The sequence below is a fragment of the Pseudorca crassidens genome, chromosome 2 (assembly GCF_039906515.1).
Source record: "Pseudorca crassidens isolate mPseCra1 chromosome 2, mPseCra1.hap1, whole genome shotgun sequence".
NCBI lineage: Eukaryota > Metazoa > Chordata > Mammalia > Artiodactyla > Delphinidae > Pseudorca > Pseudorca crassidens.
In genome coordinates, this window is record NC_090297.1 from 105,849,809 (window position 1) to 105,871,363 (window position 21,555).

At 48.6% G+C, this 21,555-nt stretch overlaps 1 protein-coding gene, 1 long non-coding RNA gene and 4 other non-coding genes across 8 annotated transcripts in view; 3 read left to right on the top strand and 3 right to left on the bottom strand.

Annotated features, from left to right (window-relative positions):
• Window positions 1–1,413: 1,413 nt before the first annotated feature.
• On the bottom strand, window positions 1,414–2,344 carry LOC137219230 (uncharacterized). Its single transcript, XR_010941032.1, has 3 exons — window positions 2,169–2,344; window positions 1,949–2,031; window positions 1,414–1,848 (listed from the first exon to the last, which is right to left on the bottom strand). It is a non-coding gene; the product is annotated as an uncharacterized lncRNA (long non-coding RNA).
• A 369-nt stretch (window positions 2,345–2,713) lies between these two features.
• On the top strand, window positions 2,714–2,877 carry LOC137220295 (U1 spliceosomal RNA). The gene has a single exon (XR_010941603.1). It is a non-coding gene; the product is annotated as a U1 spliceosomal RNA (small nuclear RNA).
• Window positions 2,878–5,002: 2,125 nt separating this feature from the next.
• Window positions 5,003–5,076, bottom strand: TRNAN-GUU (transfer RNA asparagine (anticodon GUU)). The gene has a single exon. It is a non-coding gene; the product is annotated as a tRNA-Asn (tRNA).
• A 2,606-nt stretch (window positions 5,077–7,682) lies between these two features.
• On the top strand, window positions 7,683–7,756 carry TRNAN-GUU (transfer RNA asparagine (anticodon GUU)). Its single transcript has one exon. It is a non-coding gene; the product is annotated as a tRNA-Asn (tRNA).
• Window positions 7,757–9,881: 2,125 nt separating this feature from the next.
• Window positions 9,882–10,045, bottom strand: LOC137220284 (U1 spliceosomal RNA). The gene has a single exon (XR_010941594.1). It is a non-coding gene; the product is annotated as a U1 spliceosomal RNA (small nuclear RNA).
• A 121-nt stretch (window positions 10,046–10,166) lies between these two features.
• The window catches only part of LOC137219229 (flavin-containing monooxygenase 5), a 77,016-nt gene continuing 65,627 nt past the window's right edge, over window positions 10,167–21,555 (top strand). For 2 of the 3 annotated variants that reach the window (XM_067727501.1, XM_067727500.1), the window contains exons 1-3: window positions 10,172–10,408; window positions 10,728–10,810; window positions 11,772–13,013. The gene's annotated coding sequence lies outside the window, so the exon portion shown is untranslated. Of the gene's footprint in view, window positions 10,409–10,727; window positions 10,811–10,910; window positions 11,238–11,580; window positions 11,643–11,771; window positions 13,014–21,555 lie in introns of all 3 variants that reach the window. The other variant, XM_067727499.1, reaches the window with a different exon arrangement.

Below are 21,555 nucleotides of genomic sequence, written 5' to 3' on the forward strand. Positions count from 1 at the left end.
ACCTCGACTTCTGCCTTTACGCTTGGTTAAGTATTTTCCATGAGTGCCTTTGGCTGTCACTACAGAGGAACTCACTGGCAGAATCAGCAAGAATGGATGAAAAGTCAGCCGAACTATGAAGTCTTACTTAAAGATAAAGCAGTAAAATTTGAGGACCTCTTGCCCTGTGGTGATGCAAGCATCCCAGCAATTCTTCCTTCCTCCCTGTGCTGCCAGGGCTGGAAGGCATTGATGGTGTAATCAGTAGTCAATGGAGAACTCAAATAATGCTTCTAAGAACTTCATTTTACGGACGTTAACATTTATGAAAACAACAGCATGTGCATCGTGTAAATCTCAGAGCTGGTCAGGATTGAAACCGTGTACGAGGCCCCGTGCCCTTGTCTTTTGAAGTAAAGTGCTGACTCAAGAGTTAGTGATTCGGGAATGTGAAGGTGTAGAAACAAAGAACAGCTGTTGGGCTGGGGAACGGGCAGCAACGTAGACTATAAATCCGCCACACGGCAGAATCACCGAACTCCCAGTTCACTGAAGCTACCGATGAAGGCCCGACACACACTCCTAAGTGGTTGTACAGGGCGCAGACCCCCTCCGGATGGAAAGCGCCGCCCACAAGCACATAGACCCTGGACTGGTTGAAACCAGAAGGTTGATGACGCTTGAAACTTCACTTTGATGCCAGCCAATCCGAGAACTGTCTGCGAGCTGATCACGCCCTGCTCCTCCAACGCTGTAAGGCTCCTCACTACGCCCTCCAGGGTGGGTCACACAGTCTTGAGGGCATTAGCCCGCTGTGGCCCCCTCTGCCTGGCAAAGCAATAAAAGCTACTCTTTTCTGCTTCACCCAAAACTCTGTTTCCGCATTTCTCTTCGGCACCGGTGAACAGAGGCCAAGTTTCGGCAACAGGATCCAGTCACAGATTACTTTGGGGGAAAATTCCTAAAAGCCATTCTTGTGTCTCACCCTTTGAAAAGTAGCTCTTCACCCTAAAAAAAAAAAATGGTTGCGAAAAATGAATCTTTGGGATGGAGGAGTCTACGGTATTTAACTTTCCATAAATTATATTCTTTCCCTCTACGTGTTAGAACCCGTTCTTAAAAGCAAATGAAATCAACCTGTGTCACCACCACTGTCTTCCAATTTGCTGTAATTCCAGTGAGAACCATGTTGGGTACCCCTGTGCAGGAAATAGGGCGAGAGTCCTTTAGGGAAAAAACGGAAAGGAAAAAAGATACCTAATGTAATGCTTTAAACATGTACCAGTATCTCTTGACCTGTCAACCTAGGACAGACAGACGACCTGCAGATTTATATAGGGCTCATTATGTCCCCCATCTTATTACTGCTAAGGTGAATGTGCTAGACACTTATTGAATTGGTGTTCTATGTCTGCTGTAATAAGTGACCATGAGTTTAGTGGCTTAAAAGAACACACATTTATTATATTACAGTTCTGTAGGTTAGGAGTCCAACAAAGGTCTCACTGGACTAAAATCAAGGGGTCAATAGGGCTGCCTTACCTTCTGGAGGCTCTAGGGGATAATCTGTTTCCTTATCTTTTCTAGAGATTTTTCTAGAGATCTTTTTCAGAGATTCTCTGCGCTATTACTATCCCTGGAATAAAGCATATTTCAGATGAAATGAGCCAGAGTTTATTTCTGATGGCTGCAGAGAGAGAAAGGAGGGGAAAGGGGAAAAGCAGGGGAGGAAAGGAAGCTTCTTCCTGGAAGTTAGCTGGGTGCTGAGTTCCTTTGTTGTCGGCTCCAAGATTCTCCGGAAGAGTCAGCTTCCCCCTGGAGCCAAAGGCACCCTCAAGGATCAAGTCACTCCGCTCCTTGCTCTCTGGTCTGAAAACACAAGTTGACTGCCTTCTTCAGCCTCCCCTCGCCCCGCCCTCAGGTCTAGCCCAGTCTCACCCAGGTGGAGAAAACAAACGAAAAAACCAACCTCGCTCTTCAAGCAAACAGGTCATCTTCCTATCCCTTGTTCTGGTCATCAGCTTCTTTTTCAGAATCGTCATTTCTTGTATTCTGTATGGTGAGGAAAGGAAAAACATGGTCCCTGGTATACCACGAGATTGAAGTAGGAAGGACGTGCACAGAAAATACACCGAGTAGCACTCTGAGATGTAATCCTGAATCTACATGTCTACACACAAGACACATACATAAATATATACTTGTATCCATTGTTTTACAACTTCTTTATTTCTTAAAAACATTTTGGATCAGCATAACACACGATCCCAGAATTCCTTTCCCCGGCGTGTAACGCAGGACAAAAGGTAAGAATTCGAGGAGGCTGGCGAAATCCGCCGGTATCTCAGATAAAGGGTAAGAGGCGTGTTACCTCGGCTTGGTGGACTCCCGAAGTGGGCGGGTATGATGACGTCACTTCCCCCTTCAGCAGCCGGCCCGCCCATTGGTCATCTCGGCAGGGCGGGGACAGGGCGGGGGTTGGAGGAGAGGAGCCGCCTTAGAGGTCAGGAATGGGGCTTGGCTTATGTAAATCTTGCAGCGTAGGGGTACAATTCCCGGCGAGCCACTTCCCGGGCTGTGGAAGTTTTCGGGAGAAGTTGCTTGGATTTTATTAGCAGAGTGGTTTGGAGGGGCTGAGAGGCGTGGAAGAGGAGGGGGTGCGGAGGGTGGGTGGGGAGCGTGTGTGTACAGTGTAGGCGTCTAAGGCTGTACGGGGGGGCGGGGAAAGCGATTCATACTTACCTGGCAGGGGAGATACCATGATCATGAAGGTGGTTTTTCCAGGGTGAGGCTCACTCATTGCACTGCGAGTGTGCTGACCCCTGCGATTTCCCCAAATAGGGGAAACTCGACTGCGTAATTTGTGGTAGTGGGGGACTGCGTGCGCGCTCTCCCCTGGCAACAAGTGTGCTAACGGTAGAATGAAGCAACGACACTCCTGGGGTCCCGTACCTCTGGCAATAGCTCGGTGAAGACGGTGGTTGCTCCCGCTTGTCGCGCGCCGTTTTCTTCTGTGTTTTTTTTTTTTTTTTTTTTTTTTTTTTTTTACTGTGGTGGTGGTTGTTTCGGCGCGCGGGTGCCGGAGCACCGCCACGGTGGTGGCGACGAAAGGGTGCGCGATAGCCGACCTTTTTTTTGTTTGTTTGTTCTCCTTTTGCGGGAGAAGTGAGTGTCAGCTCTCCGCGCAAGCGCAGAGAGTTTGCGTTAGTACTTATGAGTTCGTCTTTAGCTGATCTGGGCCGTGCAAGACGCTGAGAGGTTCGGTAGTTTGCTCTCCTGCCTTATACTTTGAAAGGGGAGTGCTACGCCGCGCCGCACGCAGGCACGGGAACGGCATCTGCGCTCTTGCCTCAAACAACAGTAATAGTACCAACCGGCGAACGTGCAAAAGAAAGTTTTCCCGCAGACCGGCCGTCTAGGCCTCCCCGGGGATGCCGTGGATAAGGGATCCGCTTGCCAATGCAAGGAACACGGGTTCGAGTTCTGGTCGGCGGCGAATATCCCACGCGCTACAAGGGCACGTGAGCTCTCGTGCGGCAACTACTCAAGCCTGCGTGCCTGGAGCCCGCGCTCACGATCTTCGCAGTGAGGGAGAAGCCCGGCCGCGGCAGTGGCCCCACAACGCTGAATAGTCAGTTTATTCAAACAAACACACTAAAACGGCGGGCAGACGGGCCCATCTAATGAAAGAGGGCAGGGAGTGGCCCCTGCGGGAGGGGAAGCAATCCCTTCACTTTTTACTGCCTGGAGAGTTTCCCCAGCAAAGCACACGAGGACAAATCCAGTGTGGACCTTCTTACGCTGAGAGCCGAGCTGTGAGTCCAGGGAGGCCGAACGAGCTGCTGTCCGCAGGACAGACTCCCAGAGAGGGGAGAGATGCTAGAACTAATTTAGCGAGGAAGGCAGCAGGGCCCCCCGCCACCGTGCAGCACAGTCCTGAGCCGTGCAGCTCTCGGAGGAAACTCCCCGAGGTCGGCGGAAATTTTTGACAGGACCAAAGCTCGCACAGATAGTGCTCCTCCTCCCAAGCGGACAGACTAGAAGGAAACAAACAAACAACCGCAACCAGAAAACATCGTGGTTCAGGAGGGCATGGGGTAGAGTACTCAGGAGGAATGTCTTGCGGCAGTAGCGGGAGCTCGTTAGTCCCAGACCGAGCGCTGCTCGGAACCACTTCGCAAATCATAGAAGCAAGACCGGAAACGATCCAACAGTTTGCAAGTAACTTAAATGCGTCCATGAACAAAGTTCAGCGTTTCCAGGAACACACAGCTCTCCAGCAAGGCACCCTTCACAAATGCCTGGCATTCCATCACGGATTCTGAGGTATCCAAAGAGCCAGGGGAAATGACCCTTCTCCATAATGCAGAGACACCTCGGTCATTTGCAAGTGACCCAGAGCTGACACCGATGTTAAAATCACCAGAGGAGGACCTTAAAACATTTATTCCAAGTGTATTCCGTGACTTCAAACAGTTAAATGTACACACACACACGGGGAACATTTTAAAAAGACCCGCTCTAACGTGAAGAGTGAAAACTACACTGTCTGAAAGGAAATGTACTGCAAGGGATTAAGAGCGAGCAGTTCGAAAACGCAGAAGAAAGAGTTTTGAACAGGAATTGCGTTGACTCTGCCTTGATTGCAGATCACTTTCAGTAGAAAGCGACAGTCCCAAACGAAAGGGCGGAGGCGTCCTGAGATGGGGCGGTGAATACTCCGCGCGGGCGGTGCCATGGAGCTTGATTTATGACGTCCAGCTTGAGTAGGGGATGGCCGCCACCCGTGTGCGTGTGCCTTCATCCTCTGGCAGGTGTCCTGGAACGTACAAGACACATGACTTAGTGAGGGCAGCCCTCCAGGTGGTGCAAAGAGACCACGGGCACCGGGTTAAAAACCGGGAGCAGGCGGAGATCATCAGCTGGGTGGAGATTCCGGGAGAGGGGCGCTGGGGAGGAACTGAAACGGCAGGCGCATAAAAGCGACAGCTGAGACCTCGCTCATCAGATTCTAAGCCAAGTCCGTCCCTGGGTGGGCTCGAACCACCAACCTTTCGGTTAACAGCCGAACGCGCTAACCGATTGCGCCACAGAGACGAGCGGCTGCGAGGCATTCTTGTAACATCCTGGAATCAGAACGTATTCCCCGTCCCTTCCAACCCCAGCGGAAAAGAGATTCAAATGTCTTTATCTTATCCAACCTCGCCGGCGCTCTCAGAGACACTGAGTCTCGTGGACCGTGGACACCGACCCCGAGTGAGCTGGGGGCTCCGACGGAACAACGCCGGGCCCACGACCATCCTCGCCTGCTCCTGGCCGCCTCGAAAGCGGCCCCTCTACACGAGACGACGGCCGCCTGTCTTGGGCTCTAGTCCTCCATTTCCCACTCGTGATCGGCCTCACCCGTCGCGCTCACCGCAAGTCCCCCTCCAGGTCCGGGTGGTCGTACGGGGGAAGGACAGCAACCGGCTGTGCCCCCACCGTTCTGCCCCCTCTGGGCGCCTCCAGAGAAGGGCTCCACGAGGCACGACCCGGAGTTTGCTCACCAGGCAGCCCCTCGCCCGGAGCAGGGCCTGGCATCCAGCAGGCGCCCAATAAATGCCTCGCGGAGGATGCATTCCGCCGCCGGGGCCCGGCGTGGTGGGTAGACCAAGAATTCTTATGCCACCTGTAAGGTTTTAGTCCTCGAGGAACCTAGATTTTTCAGATCGTCTGTTCTTCAAAACCTTTCTTCTAGCAGCTGATTTAGAACCAGATAAAAGTCCTAGAAAGGCCAGGAGGGCACCACCCCGACCTGCTCTCAACTCCCCACCCAAGGCGGTGCTGCGGCCTCAGCCTGCGGGCGCAGGTGTCGGGTCTGAGAGGCGTGAAGGAGGAAAGCTGCAAAGGAGAAAGACGGCTGGGCTAACGTGGATCCGACCACAGCTCCGTAGGTCCCCGGTGGAGCATAGCGGTCGTGGTGTGATTGGTGCGGTGATGGGAGCCTGCCTGCTTGGGTATGAATTCGAATCCTAACAGAAAACGGGTTTCCCGTGCCTGAACACCCCCGGCAACACCGTATGGTTCTACCTTTTGGACTTGGTGCCTTGTCCCCTACTGGCCACAGAGCAGGCGGGCGAGGTGGCGAGCCGCACACCTCACCGGAGGACTCCACGTTCTGAGGACCCCCCGACTCCGCCCGAGACCCCCAAGGCCTGGAGTCAGCATTCCCTCCAGCTGCGCCCTCGCTGACGCTCCCGGTGCCGCCCACTCTGAGAAGAGCGCCCGCGGCTCCAAGAACAACCTTCTCCTCTGTCTGGGAGCATTTGGCTGGGTTGATCGGAATCTGCCCTTTTCGGGCCTCACACGTCCCGGAAAATCCTAGGGCCTAGCGCCGGCCCTGCATGGGCCTGGAGGAGTCGCTGTGTTCCTGCCGGTTGGAGCTTGGCCTGCAAAGAAAGGCTCCCGCCGATTTCGATTTCCCCGGCCTAGGCTGTGCATGCTAATTCAAGACTCAGGAGCTGCAGCGACCCAAAACAGTGAACCTCTCCTGTCGTTGTCTTTGCGAATGGCGTGCTCCTATACATAGAAAAATCCTCCATAACCCACACAAAACTACCAGAGTCAACAAACGAATTCTGTATAATGGCAGGGTACAAAATAGACAAAAATCAGTTGTTTCTATACACTAGCAGTGAACAATCTGAAAAAGAAATTAAGAAAACAATTCAATTTACGATAGCATCCAAAACGAATAAAATATCTACGAATTAACTTATCCAAGGAGGTGAAAGACTTCTAGACTGAAAACTACAAAACATAGCTACAGGTGATTAAAGAGTACCTAAGGCAATGGAAAGATAGCCTCTACGGATCTTTCTCTCTCTCTTTCTCCCTCATACTCCCAGGTTGCCTAGCCCAGCCGTCTTTCTCCTTTGCAGCTTTCCTCCTTCACGCCTCTCAGACCCGACACCTGCGCCCGCAGGCTGAGGCCGCAGCACCGCCTTGGGTGGGGAGTTGAGAGCAGGTCGGGGTGGTGCCCTCCTGGCCTTTCTAGGACTTTTATCTGGTTCTAAATCAGCTGCTAGAAGAAAGGTTTTGAAGAACAGACGATCTGAAAAATCTAGGTTCCTCGAGGACTAAAACCTTACAGGTGGCATAAGAATTCTTGGTCTACCCACCACGCCGGGCCCCGGCGGCGGAATGCATCCTCCGCGAGGCATTTATTGGGCGCCTGCTGGATGCCAGGCCCTGCTCCGGGCGAGGGGCTGCCTGGTGAGCAAACTCCGGGTCGTGCCTCGTGGAGCCCTTCTCTGGAGGCGCCCAGAGGGGGCAGAACGGTGGGGGCACAGCCGGTTGCTGTCCTTCCCCCGTACGACCACCCGGACCTGGAGGGGGACTTGCGGTGAGCGCGACGGGTGAGGCCGATCACGAGTGGGAAATGGAGGACTAGAGCCCAAGACAGGCGGCCGTCGTCTCGTGTAGAGGGGCCGCTTTCGAGGCGGCCAGGAGCAGGCGAGGATGGTCGTGGGCCCGGCGTTGTTCCGTCGGAGCCCCCAGCTCACTCGGGGTCGGTGTCCACGGTCCACGAGACTCAGTGTCTCTGAGAGCGCCGGCGAGGTTGGATAAGATAAAGACATTTGAATCTCTTTTCCGCTGGGGTTGGAAGGGACGGGGAATACGTTCTGATTCCAGGATGTTACAAGAATGCCTCGCAGCCGCTCGTCTCTGTGGCGCAATCGGTTAGCGCGTTCGGCTGTTAACCGAAAGGTTGGTGGTTCGAGCCCACCCAGGGACGGACTTGGCTTAGAATCTGATGAGCGAGGTCTCAGCTGTCGCTTTTATGCGCCTGCCGTTTCAGTTCCTCCCCAGCGCCCCTCTCCCGGAATCTCCACCCAGCTGATGATCTCCGCCTGCTCCCGGTTTTTAACCCGGTGCCCGTGGTCTCTTTGCACCACCTGGAGGGCTGCCCTCACTAAGTCATGTGTCTTGTACGTTCCAGGACACCTGCCAGAGGATGAAGGCACACGCACACGGGTGGCGGCCATCCCCTACTCAAGCTGGACGTCATAAATCAAGCTCCATGGCACCGCCCGCGCGGAGTATTCACCGCCCCATCTCAGGACGCCTCCGCCCTTTCGTTTGGGACTGTCGCTTTCTACTGAAAGTGATCTGCAATCAAGGCAGAGTCAACGCAATTCCTGTTCAAAACTCTTTCTTCTGCGTTTTCGAACTGCTCGCTCTTAATCCCTTGCAGTACATTTCCTTTCAGACAGTGTAGTTTTCACTCTTCACGTTAGAGCGGGTCTTTTTAAAATGTTCCCCGTGTGTGTGTGTACATTTAACTGTTTGAAGTCACGGAATACACTTGGAATAAATGTTTTAAGGTCCTCCTCTGGTGATTTTAACATCGGTGTCAGCTCTGGGTCACTTGCAAATGACCGAGGTGTCTCTGCATTATGGAGAAGGGTCATTTCCCCTGGCTCTTTGGATACCTCAGAATCCGTGATGGAATGCCAGGCATTTGTGAAGGGTGCCTTGCTGGAGAGCTGTGTGTTCCTGGAAACGCTGAACTTTGTTCATGGACGCATTTAAGTTACTTGCAAACTGTTGGATCGTTTCCGGTCTTGCTTCTATGATTTGCGAAGTGGTTCCGAGCAGCGCTCGGTCTGGGACTAACGAGCTCCCGCTACTGCCGCAAGACATTCCTCCTGAGTACTCTACCCCATGCCCTCCTGAACCACGATGTTTTCTGGTTGCGGTTGTTTGTTTGTTTCCTTCTAGTCTGTCCGCTTGGGAGGAGGAGCACTATCTGTGCGAGCCTTGGTCCTGTCAAAAATTTCCGCCGACCTCGGGGAGTTTCCTCCGAGAGCTGCACGGCTCAGGACTGTGCTGCACGGTGGCGGGGGGCCCTGCTGCCTTCCTCGCTAAATTAGTTCTAGCATCTCTCCCCTCTCTGGGAGTCTGTCCTGCGGACAGCAGCTCGTTCGGCCTCCCTGGACTCACAGCTCGGCTCTCAGCGTAAGAAGGTCCACACTGGATTTGTCCTCGTGTGCTTTGCTGGGGAAACTCTCCAGGCAGTAAAAAGTGAAGGGATTGCTTCCCCTCCCGCAGGGGCCACTCCCTGCCCTCTTTCATTAGATGGGCCCGTCTGCCCGCCGTTTTAGTGTGTTTGTTTGAATAAACTGACTATTCAGCGTTGTGGGGCCACTGCCGCGGCCGGGCTTCTCCCTCACTGCGAAGATCGTGAGCGCGGGCTCCAGGCACGCAGGCTTGAGTAGTTGCCGCACGAGAGCTCACGTGCCCTTGTAGCGCGTGGGATATTCGCCGCCGACCAGAACTCGAACCCGTGTTCCTTGCATTGGCAAGCGGATCCCTTATCCACGGCATCCCCGGGGAGGCCTAGACGGCCGGTCTGCGGGAAAACTTTCTTTTGCACGTTCGCCGGTTGGTACTATTACTGTTGTTTGAGGCAAGAGCGCAGATGCCGTTCCCGTGCCTGCGTGCGGCGCGGCGTAGCACTCCCCTTTCAAAGTATAAGGCAGGAGAGCAAACTACCGAACCTCTCAGCGTCTTGCACGGCCCAGATCAGCTAAAGACGAACTCATAAGTACTAACGCAAACTCTCTGCGCTTGCGCGGAGAGCTGACACTCACTTCTCCCGCAAAAGGAGAACAAACAAACAAAAAAAAGGTCGGCTATCGCGCACCCTTTCGTCGCCACCACCGTGGCGGTGCTCCGGCACCCGCGCGCCGAAACAACCACCACCACAGTAAAAAAAAAAAAAAAAAAAAAAAAAAAAAAACACAGAAGAAAACGGCGCGCGACAAGCGGGAGCAACCACCGTCTTCACCGAGCTATTGCCAGAGGTACGGGACCCCAGGAGTGTCGTTGCTTCATTCTACCGTTAGCACACTTGTTGCCAGGGGAGAGCGCGCACGCAGTCCCCCACTACCACAAATTACGCAGTCGAGTTTCCCCTATTTGGGGAAATCGCAGGGGTCAGCACACTCGCAGTGCAATGAGTGAGCCTCACCCTGGGAAAACCACCTTCATGATCATGGTATCTCCCCTGCCAGGTAAGTATGAATCGCTTTCCCCGCCCCCCCGTACAGCCTTAGACGCCTACACTGTACACACACGCTCCCCACCCACCCTCCGCACCCCCTCCTCTTCCACGCCTCTCAGCCCCTCCAAACCACTCTGCTAATAAAATCCAAGCAACTTCTCCCGAAAACTTCCACAGCCCGGGAAGTGGCTCGCCGGGAATTGTACCCCTACGCTGCAAGATTTACATAAGCCAAGCCCCATTCCTGACCTCTAAGGCGGCTCCTCTCCTCCAACCCCCGCCCTGTCCCCGCCCTGCCGAGATGACCAATGGGCGGGCCGGCTGCTGAAGGGGGAAGTGACGTCATCATACCCGCCCACTTCGGGAGTCCACCAAGCCGAGGTAACACGCCTCTTACCCTTTATCTGAGATACCGGCGGATTTCGCCAGCCTCCTCGAATTCTTACCTTTTGTCCTGCGTTACACGCCGGGGAAAGGAATTCTGGGATCGTGTGTTATGCTGATCCAAAATGTTTTTAAGAAATAAAGAAGTTGTAAAACAATGGATACAAGTATATATTTATGTATGTGTCTTGTGTGTAGACATGTAGATTCAGGATTACATCTCAGAGTGCTACTCGGTGTATTTTCTGTGCACGTCCTTCCTACTTCAATCTCGTGGTATACCAGGGACCATGTTTTTCCTTTCCTCACCATACAGAATACAAGAAATGACGATTCTGAAAAAGAAGCTGATGACCAGAACAAGGGATAGGAAGATGACCTGTTTGCTTGAAGAGCGAGGTTGGTTTTTTCGTTTGTTTTCTCCACCTGGGTGAGACTGGGCTAGACCTGAGGGCGGGGCGAGGGGAGGCTGAAGAAGGCAGTCAACTTGTGTTTTCAGACCAGAGAGCAAGGAGCGGAGTGACTTGATCCTTGAGGGTGCCTTTGGCTCCAGGGGGAAGCTGACTCTTCCGGAGAATCTTGGAGCCGACAACAAAGGAACTCAGCACCCAGCTAACTTCCAGGAAGAAGCTTCCTTTCCTCCCCTGCTTTTCCCCTTTCCCCTCCTTTCTCTCTCTGCAGCCATCAGAAATAAACTCTGGCTCATTTCATCTGAAATATGCTTTATTCCAGGGATAGTAATAGCGCAGAGAATCTCTGAAAAAGATCTCTAGAAAAATCTCTAGAAAAGATAAGGAAACAGATTATCCCCTAGAGCCTCCAGAAGGTAAGGCAGCCCTATTGACCCCTTGATTTTAGTCCAGTGAGACCTTTGTTGGACTCCTAACCTACAGAACTGTAATATAATAAATGTGTGTTCTTTTAAGCCACTAAACTCATGGTCACTTATTACAGCAGACATAGAACACCAATTCAATAAGTGTCTAGCACATTCACCTTAGCAGTAATAAGATGGGGGACATAATGAGCCCTATATAAATCTGCAGGTCGTCTGTCTGTCCTAGGTTGACAGGTCAAGAGATACTGGTACATGTTTAAAGCATTACATTAGGTATCTTTTTTCCTTTCCGTTTTTTCCCTAAAGGACTCTCGCCCTATTTCCTGCACAGGGGTACCCAACATGGTTCTCACTGGAATTACAGCAAATTGGAAGACAGTGGTGGTGACACAGGTTGATTTCATTTGCTTTTAAGAACGGGTTCTAACACGTAGAGGGAAAGAATATAATTTATGGAAAGTTAAATACCGTAGACTCCTCCATCCCAAAGATTCATTTTTCGCAACCATTTTTTTTTTTTAGGGTGAAGAGCTACTTTTCAAAGGGTGAGACACAAGAATGGCTTTTAGGAATTTTCCCCCAAAGTAATCTGTGACTGGATCCTGTTGCCGAAACTTGGCCTCTGTTCACCGGTGCCGAAGAGAAATGCGGAAACAGAGTTTTGGGTGAAGCAGAAAAGAGTAGCTTTTATTGCTTTGCCAGGCAGAGGGGGCCACAGCGGGCTAATGCCCTCAAGACTGTGTGACCCACCCTGGAGGGCGTAGTGAGGAGCCTTACAGCGTTGGAGGAGCAGGGCGTGATCAGCTCGCAGACAGTTCTCGGATTGGCTGGCATCAAAGTGAAGTTTCAAGCGTCATCAACCTTCTGGTTTCAACCAGTCCAGGGTCTATGTGCTTGTGGGCGGCGCTTTCCATCCGGAGGGGGTCTGCGCCCTGTACAACCACTTAGGAGTGTGTGTCGGGCCTTCATCGGTAGCTTCAGTGAACTGGGAGTTCGGTGATTCTGCCGTGTGGCGGATTTATAGTCTACGTTGCTGCCCGTTCCCCAGCCCAACAGCTGTTCTTTGTTTCTACACCTTCACATTCCCGAATCACTAACTCTTGAGTCAGCACTTTACTTCAAAAGACAAGGGCACGGGGCCTCGTACACGGTTTCAATCCTGACCAGCTCTGAGATTTACACGATGCACATGCTGTTGTTTTCATAAATGTTAACGTCCGTAAAATGAAGTTCTTAGAAGCATTATTTGAGTTCTCCATTGACTACTGATTACACCATCAATGCCTTCCAGCCCTGGCAGCACAGGGAGGAAGGAAGAATTGCTGGGATGCTTGCATCACCACAGGGCAAGAGGTCCTCAAATTTTACTGCTTTATCTTTAAGTAAGACTTCATAGTTCGGCTGACTTTTCATCCATTCTTGCTGATTCTGCCAGTGAGTTCCTCTGTAGTGACAGCCAAAGGCACTCATGGAAAATACTTAACCAAGCGTAAAGGCAGAAGTCGAGGTCACTTCATCTACTACGGAAGTGGGGCATGTGTCTACCTCAGGCCTGAGTCTTTCGCTGGGTCTTTTGGTAACTGGTGGCGGTGGTGGTGACAATGTTTGAGTTGTTTTATTTTTGTTTTATCTTTATTTTATTTATTTATATTTTTGGCCACGCCGGCGGGGGCCTGCGGGACCTTAGTTCCCCGACCACGGATCGAACCCCTGCCCCCTGCAGTGGAAGCTCACAGTCTAAGCACTGGACCGCCGGGGAAGGCCGTGAGTTTTTTGTTCATGTTGTCGTTCGTTTTAGTTTCTCAACTGTTACTAGGAAATAATTGTGGAGCAAGTGCTTGGTTTTAATTCTGGAAGGCAAAAGAACGTAACTAAGGACTTTTCCCGAGGAACGCTTTGAGATCTTTATGTCCATTTGTGGTGTGACTTACCCACTTTTCAATTAAGGATTCTTAATTAAAGGAAAACAAGCTTATTTATAGGTTTGAGTCAGTGTTATAGAACAACAGGTTTTCGACTGGGATCCGCAGCCCACCCGCATCAGAAACGTGTGGTCTGTGTTTACGTGAAAAACTGCAGACTCTAGGGCCTCACACCAACGAAACCTCCGGGGATTGGAGCCCAGGAAGGAGCTTCTGTAATCTCCACAGCTGATTCTGAGGCACTCTAAATGTAAGAACTGCCCTTTAGTATTTTTAGATAAGGGGATTGTTACAAAATGACAAGAGGGTAGATCATTCTTTTAAACTTAGACTTCAAGCATTAGACAGTGAGGTGAGCTCTTCGTGACAGTTTGTCTTTCCTATTCTTCCCCACTCAGCCTAGGGACTCGTGCAGAAATTAGAGACAAAGTAGGGGAAGAAAAACTTATTTCTTTACACACATTTTGCTTTAATAGCCACCGAAAAGATTGTTTCATTTCCTCTCACTGACCCTGTCCACCAGTTATGTTGGCCTTTAACGTATCGCTGTAGCAGCATGTATAAATATATATCATACATTTATTCACACATACACACCTTCGAAAGCACTGTGAAGACACAGACTAGGCTTTAGCACAACTGGGGGCCGCTCACGTGTCACTTAAAAATGGTCACTGGTTCATTTACACAAGACTTTCAACAGGCTTGGTGTGGCCAGTAGCCCCCAAGTCCCAGGGAGAAGTTAGGATGACAAAATCGGACAGTATATTTAGAGTGAGGTCAGTACCCTTCTTGGAGATCATAAAAGAATAGAAATAGGAGGTCTAGGCTAAGCAAGAGACGGCATCTGGGAGTCGCTGCTCTCACCACGTGGATTCAAAGAACTCGGGTGTTGCAGTGTAGACCGACGCCCAGCCTGACTGTGACCCAGCTGCGCTGGCCCCGGGTCAGGTCGTGGGGCCCCTGCCAACACTGTCCTGCAGGGCACCGCTGCTCAGTCCTGAGCTTCTCGATCTGCCGTGGAGCTCCAGCGTGGGGACCACATGCTCCATTGCTGGGAAGCAGGTCCTATTTCCCCTGAGTTGACCCTCGGAGGATGAGGCGAGAAATGTGCTGTTGCTGGTTCCCGAGCCCCTGCGGCGTTCAGAAGCAGTGCCACAAGGTCCTCTACAAACTGTGCCTGTTTTGCTCAGCGCTGGGCCCGGTGGACCTTGGCTGGTTATTCCTCAACTGCAGGAGAGGCCCTCTCTCTGCCTTTCGCCCTGCCCCACCAGGCCACATCTCTGACTCCTTCCAGACCCTCCAGCAAGTGTGGAGAAGTGGGGCCCAGATCCTCTTCAGCAGACAGGGAGCTGTGAAGAAAGGGGGCACCCCATCCTCCCTGCAGTTTTAAGGACCTCTGGTGGCTTCGCTTCTTGCCTCTGATGGCTCCTGGAAGGCAAGGGTCACAGGACTGGAGTGCATGGCAGAGCCCTTAGGGATTTCACCTTGAGGCCAAAATACCACAATCAAAGTAAGACTCCATTATCTGGCCCTGCTGGTGGCTAACTGAGGCTGGAGAGGGATCTGAGTGGTGACAGAAGCCAGGAGCACGGTGAGAGCCTGTCACAAGGATGAGCTGAGGGGACGCGCTGAGGTCTGGAGGAGCAACTGGGGCCACCAAGTTAGAGGAAAAGCTTCCCACTGCCTCCCGTGGTCATATCTCTGCTCAAATCCACTGCACACCAGGTGTCCGGATCCTACCACTCCCTCTTCAGGGGCCAGTTCACTCTCCAGTTTACTTTGGAGCAAAAGGATGGCTTTTGTGATTTCCCAGGAAAAGAAGTGCTTAGTATGAAACGTGCATACAGACATTGTCTTTTGTAGGAAGGAGAGGACGTTTTCTAGGGTGAGAATAGGTATGGGAGTTTGGGGTTGCTGGTTCTGGGTAGCTCTGTTCTCTCCACCTTCTCTCTTTGCTTCTCCAATTGGTGACTGGTGTGGCCAGGGAGGAAAGGGGCCTGGGCGCGACCACCCACCTCTGGAAACATGACTGTGCTGAGCTGAAGCCTCTGGCTTTTGTGACTTCCCAGGAAAAGCAGTGCTTAGTATGAAACATGCACACACAGACATGGTCTTTTGTAGGAAGGAGAGAACGTTTTCTATAGTGAGAATAGCTATTGGAGTTTTGGGTTTATTTTGCTCAAGAGTTCATTGAGAGTCTTCATTCTGTGTGTTTATACTTTTCCAAAAAGTTAGAAACTGTTGAGCCTTTATTTCTTCAAATATTTTTCTACCCCAGTCTCTCATCTCTTTTTGAGACAACAATTTTGGATATACTATATTATTTAACATCGTCCCACAAGTCACTAAAATTTTTTTTTCAGTCTTTTTTTTTCTTTGATTCATTTTGGATAAATTCTTTTTCTATGTCTTCAAATTTAAATGAAAATTTCTTCTGCAGTCTCTAATCTGCTATTAACCATATCCAGTAATATTTCTATTTCAGATATTTTGTCATCTCTAGGAATTCCATTTATACTTATATCTTCCATTTCTCTCCTTATGCTCATATTTCTTTTCATTTTTGACCATATAAGCATAATTATAATATATGTTTTAATATTTTTGCCTAACTCCATCATCTCTTTCATTTCTGAGTTTGTTTCTGTTGTCACATTTCCCTGTCCTATGTATAATACTTTTTATTAGAAGCTGGACATTATGAATTATACATTGTTGGTTACTGAATTTTGTTTTTAAAGATTGTTGAACTTTATGTTCCCCAGAAGTTGTTACTTGTGTTCAGTATGATTCTTTTGAGGCTTGTTTTAAAACTCATTCAGGGCAAGTCTATAGTAGTCTTTGCTCGAGGGCTGACTTGGACCCACTTCTAAGGCATGGCCTTTTTGATGTCTCTATTGGATGCCCTGTATACTCAGTGAGATTTCTCCATTTTTCCACTCTGGCTGTAGTGATCTCCAGCACAGTGTGATCTCTAGGAATTATTTGTCTTCTTCCTAGTCACTGTTCTTTGCCTGGAATCTGTCCTTTCCCAGCCTCATGGAGGTTTACCCTACCATACACAGACTTACATTCAGCTATTGATTCATGGGGTGCATTATGTATATTTCAGTAACTCTTCTCTGTATGTCTCCCTCCTCAGTTACTCTGTGCAAAAATTCAAGATTTCTTGAACTGTGTTTATTTTCTTTAACTCAGCAATTTTCCCGCACTTTGTTGTTGTCGTTGTCGTTCCTACCCTGTGCCATATTCCAGAAATTGTCTGCAAGAAGAAAGTTTAGGTGTGGTAGGATTCACCTTGTTTGTTTTCTTTCAGGGGTCACAGTTCAGAGCTTCTTATTGTCCAATGTCTGAAAACTTTTTTCTATATTTTGTCCAGTTTTCTTTTTTTTAGAGTCACAGATTTATTTATTTATTTATGGCTGCGTTGGGTCTTTGTTGTTGCGTGTGGGCTTTCTCTAGTTGCGGCGAGCAGGGGCCACTCTTCGTTGTGGTGCACAGGCTTCTCATTGCAGTGGCTTCCCTTTGTTGTGGAGCATGGCCTCTAGGTGTGCAAGCTTCAGTAGTTGTGCCACATGGGCTCAGTAGTTGTGGCTTACGGGCTCTAGAGTGCAGGCTCAGTAGTTGTGGCGCACGGGCTTAGCTGCTCCATGGTATGTGGGATCTTCCTGGACTAGAGCTCGAACCTGTGTCCCTTGCATTGGCAGGCAGATTTTTAACCACTGTGCCACCAGGGAAGCCCCTCTCTTGTCTCCTTAAACTAGCTTGTGTTCGTCTGCCTTAGATGATGGAGGATTCACAAGTAGTAGAAAGCATGAGCCTCTGTTCCTGTGGCTCAGTGAGGCAGGGTGTTGTCTGGTTCCAGTGGAGTTACCATGAAGAAGCCTCTCTATCCTCCTTTCCTTAAGCTTTCCCAGTCTTGGGTGTGGAAAGAACTCAGTTGCTCCAGTTCAGCAACCCCTCAGCTCATTCTGCTTCACTAGTTGAACCAGCTTTTAAAATTTTACAGCTGCATATTACTCCATTGTGTGGTTGTACCATAATTTTCCAGCCCATATCCTAGGTATGAATATTTAGATAGGTTCAGTATTTTGCAATTAAAAATACTGCTCAAGGGTTTCCCTGGTGGCGCAGTGGTTGAGAGTCCACCTGCCGATGCAGGGGACACGGGTTCGTGCCCGGGTCTGGGAAGATCCCACATGCCGCGGAGCGGCTGGGCCCGTGAGCCATGGCCGCTGAGCCTGCGCGTCCGGAGCCTGTGCTCCGCAACGGGAGAGGCCACAACAGTGAGAGGCCCGCATACTGCAAAAAAATTAATAATAATAATAATGCTCAAATAGGTCATGTGTATTTATCTTTTCTTAGTAGACATAGATCTTTAGGATAAATTTATATAAGTGGGATTAATGGGTCAAAGAGTAAATGAATATGTAGTTTTGTTAGCTATTCCCCTATAGGGGAATTTGTATTCCCACTAGCAATATAATAATAGTGCCTATTTAGTTATATCTCTCTAAAAAAGCTTGTTGTCAAACATTTGAATTTTTGCCAATCTGATAAGTGAGAAATGACTTATAAGCGGAGTTTTGAGTTTCACTAATCATAAGTGAAGTATAATAAAATTCTGGTTAATTGTCTGCTCATATCTTTTGTCCATTTTTTGTCATTTCTACCCTGATTTTTAAAAATTTATTTATTTAATTAATTTATTTTTGACTGCATTGGGTCTTCGTTGCTGCACACAGGCTTTCCTCTAGTTGCAGTAAGTGGGGGCTACTCTTCATTGTGGTGTGTGGCTTCTCACTGCGGTGGCTTCTCTTGTTGCGGAGCACGGGCTCTAGGCACACATGCTTCAGTAGTTGTGGCATGTGAGCTCAGTAGTTGTGGCTCGCGGGCTCTAGAGTGCAGGCTCAGTAGCTGTGGTGCACGGGCTTATTTGCTCCACAGGATGTGGGATCTTCCCAGACCAGGGATCGAACCCGTGTCCCCTGCATTGGCAGGTGGATTCTTAACCACTGCACCACCAGGGAAGTCCCTAGGGGTATTTTAAAGTTTTCCTTGTATACATTTTACTCATTTCATGTTGATTTTATTCTTGAATATTTTATTTTTATTGTTGCAATTTTATTTTATTTTTTATTAAAGTACAGTTGATTACAATATTGTGTTAGTTTCAGGTGTAGAGCAAAGTGATTCAGTTATGTATATATATTTTTTCAGATAATTTTCCATCATAGGTTATTACAGCATATTGGATATAGTTCCCTGTGCTATACAATAAATCCTTGTTGCTTATCTACTTTATGTATAGTAGTTTTTATATGTAAATCCCATACCCCTAATTTATCTCTCCCCTCTCTCCCTTTCCCCTTTAGTAACCATAAGTTTGTTTTGTCTGTAACTCTGCTTCTCTTTTGTATATAGATTCATTTGTATTATTTTTACATATAAATATTTTTCCACATATAAGTGATATCATATAATATTTGTCTTTCTGTGTCTGACTTACTTCATTTAGTAGGATAGTCTCTAGGTCCATCTCTGTTCCTGCAAATGGTAATATTTCATTCTTTTTTATGGCTGAGTAATATTACATTGTGTGATATATATATTACATCTTCCTGAACCACTCATTTGTTGACGGGCACTTGGGTTTTTTTCCATGTATTGGCTATTGTAAATAATGCCTCAATGAACACTGGGGTGTGTGTATCTTTTCAAATTAGAGTTTTCATCTTTTCTGGATCTATGCCCAGGAGTGGGATTGCTGGATCATATGGTAACTCTATATATAGTTTGTAAGGAATCTCCATGCTGTTTTCCATAGTGTCTGCACCAAGTTACATTCCCACCAGCACTGTAGGGGGGTTCTCTTTTCTCCACATCCTCTCCAGCATTTATTATTTGTAAACTTTTTGATGATGGCTATTCTGACTGGTGTGAGGAGATAACTCATTGTGGTTTTGATCTGCATTTCTCTAATTTAGTGATGTCGAGCATCTTTTCATGTACCTGTTGGCCATCTGTTGTCTTCTTTGGAGAAATGTCTATTTAGGTCTTCTGCTCATTTTTTTTTTGTTGTTGTTTTTTTGGGTTTTTTTGTTTTTGCGGTACGCGGGCCTCCCACTGCCGTGGCCTCTCCCGTCGCGGAGCACAGGCTCCAGACGCACGGGCCCAGCTGCCCCGCAGCACGCGGGATCCCCCCGGACTGGGGCACAAACCCGTATCCCCTACATCGGCAGGCAGACTCCCAACCACTGCGCCACCAGGGAAGCCCTTCTGCTCATTTTTTTTTTTTTTTTTTTTTAAACATCTTTATTGGAGCATAATTGCTTTACAATGGTATGTTAGTTTCAGCTTCACAACAAAATGAATCAGTTATATATATACATATGTTCCCATATCTCTTCCCGCTTGCGTCACCCTCCCTCCCACCCTCCCTATCCCACCCCTCCAGGCGGTCACACAGCACCGAGCTGATCTCCCTGTGCTATGCGGCTGCTTCCCACTAGTTATCTACCTTACGTTTGGTAGTGTATACATGTCCATGCCTCTTTATTGCTTTGTCACCATTTACCCTTCCCCCTCCCCATAGCCTCAAGTCCATTCTCTAGTAAGTCTGTGTCTTTATTCCTGTTTCACCCCTAGGTTTTTCATGACATTTTTTTTTTTCTTAAATTCCATATATATGTGTTAGCATACGGGTCTCTTGTAGACAGCAAATATATGGGTCTTGTTTTTGTATCCATTCAGCCAATCTGTGTCTTTTGGTGGGAGCATTTAGTCCATTTACATTTAAGGTAATTATCGATATGTGTGTTCCCATTCCCATTTTCTTAACTGTTTTGGGTTTGTTATTGTAGGTCTTTTCCTTCTTTTGTGTTTCTTGCCTAGAGAAGTTCCTTTAGCAGTTGTTGTAGAGCTGGTTTGGTGGTGCTGAACTCTCTCAGCTTTTGCTTGTCTCTAAAGGTTTTAATTTCTCCATCAAATCTGAATGAGATCCTTGCTGGGTAGAGTAATCTTGGTTGCAGGTTTTTCTCCTTCAACACTTTCAATATGTCCTGCCACTCCCTTCTGGCTTGCAGAGTTTCTGCTGAAAGATCAGCTGTTAACCTTATGGGGATTCCCTTGTGTGTTATTTGTTGTTTTTCCCTTGCTGCTTTTAATATGTTTTCTTTGTATTTAATTTTTGACAGTTTGATTAATATGTGTCTTGGCGTATTTCTCCTTGGATTTATCCTGTATGGGACTCTCTGTGCTTCCTGGACTTGATTAACTATTTCCTTTCCCATATTAGGGAAGTTTTCAACTATAATCTCTTCAAATATTTTCTCAGTCCCTTTCTTTTTCTCTTCTTCTTCTGGAACCCCTATAATTCGAATGTTGGTGCGTTTAATGTTGTCCCAGAGGTCTCTGAGACTGTCCTCAGTTCTTTTCATTCTTTTTTCTTTATTCTGCTCTGCAGTAGTTATTTCCACTATTTTATCTTCCAGGTCACTTATCCGTTCTTCTGCCTCAGTTATTCTGCTATTGATCCCATCTAGAGTACTTTTAATTTCATTTATTGTGTTGTTCATCGTTGCTTGTTTCATCTTTAGTTCTTCTAGGTCCTTGTTAACTGATTCTTGCATTTTGTCCATTCTATTGTCCATTCTATCTCCAAGATTTCGGATCAACCTTACTATCATTATTTTGAATTCTTTTTCAGGTAGACTGCCTATTTCCTCTTCATTTGTTAGGTCTGATGGGTTTTTATCTTGCTCCTTCATCTGCGGTGTGTTTTTCTGTCTTTTCATTTTGCTTATCTTACTGTGTTTGGGGTCTCCTTTTTTGCAGGCTGAAGGTTCGTAGTTCCTGTTGTTTTTTGTGTCTGTCCCCAGTGGCTAAGGTTGGTTCAGTGGGTTGTGTAGGCTTTCTGGTGGAGGGTACTAGTGCCTGTGTTCTGGTGGATGAGGCTAGATCTTGTCTTTCTGGTGGGCAGGTCCACGTCTGGTGGTGTGTTTTGGGGTGTCTGTAGACTTATTATGATTTTGGGCCGCCTCTCTGCTAATGGGTGGGGTTGTGTTCCTGTCTTGCTAGTTGTTTGGCATAGGATGTCCAGCACTGTAGCTTGCTGGTCGTTGAGTGAAGCTGGGTGCTGGCGTTGAGATGGAGATCTCTCGGAAATTTTTGCTGTTTGATATTATGTGCAGCTGGGAGGTCTCTTGTGGATCAGTGTCCTGAAGTTGGCTCTCCCACCTCAGAGGCACAGCACTGACTCCTGGCTGCAGCACCAAGAGCCTTTCATCCACAGGGCTCCTTAATTTGGGATGATTGGTTGTCTATTCAGGTATTCCACAGATGCAGGGTACATCAAGTTGATTGTGCAGCTTTAATCCGCT